Genomic DNA, 282 nt, shown 5'->3' on the forward strand with positions numbered 1-282 from the left:
GCAGCCTTCCAGAATGTTTATTGTTGATGATTGTTGGAAACGCAGCGGCTGATAAAGAGAACTGTTATGTTCTTTTCACTGGATGACTCCTTTGAGGCCAGATAGTTGAATTTTATCCATATTTGGATCAGGCCCACCTTTCCATTCAGCTCTTCGGAGTCTCCGGCAAATTTACCTGGGAGGGTAGGTGTGAAATCCTCACTAATAACTTGCTGTGCATAGAGGAAGGAGCCCACTGCTGGCATCTCAGCCAACGTTCCCCATTGTGTTTTGGTAAATGCT

This window comes from Lissotriton vulgaris, chromosome 3_1 (genome assembly GCF_964263255.1).
Source record: "Lissotriton vulgaris chromosome 3_1, aLisVul1.2, whole genome shotgun sequence".
Taxonomy (NCBI): Eukaryota; Metazoa; Chordata; class Amphibia; order Caudata; family Salamandridae; genus Lissotriton; species Lissotriton vulgaris.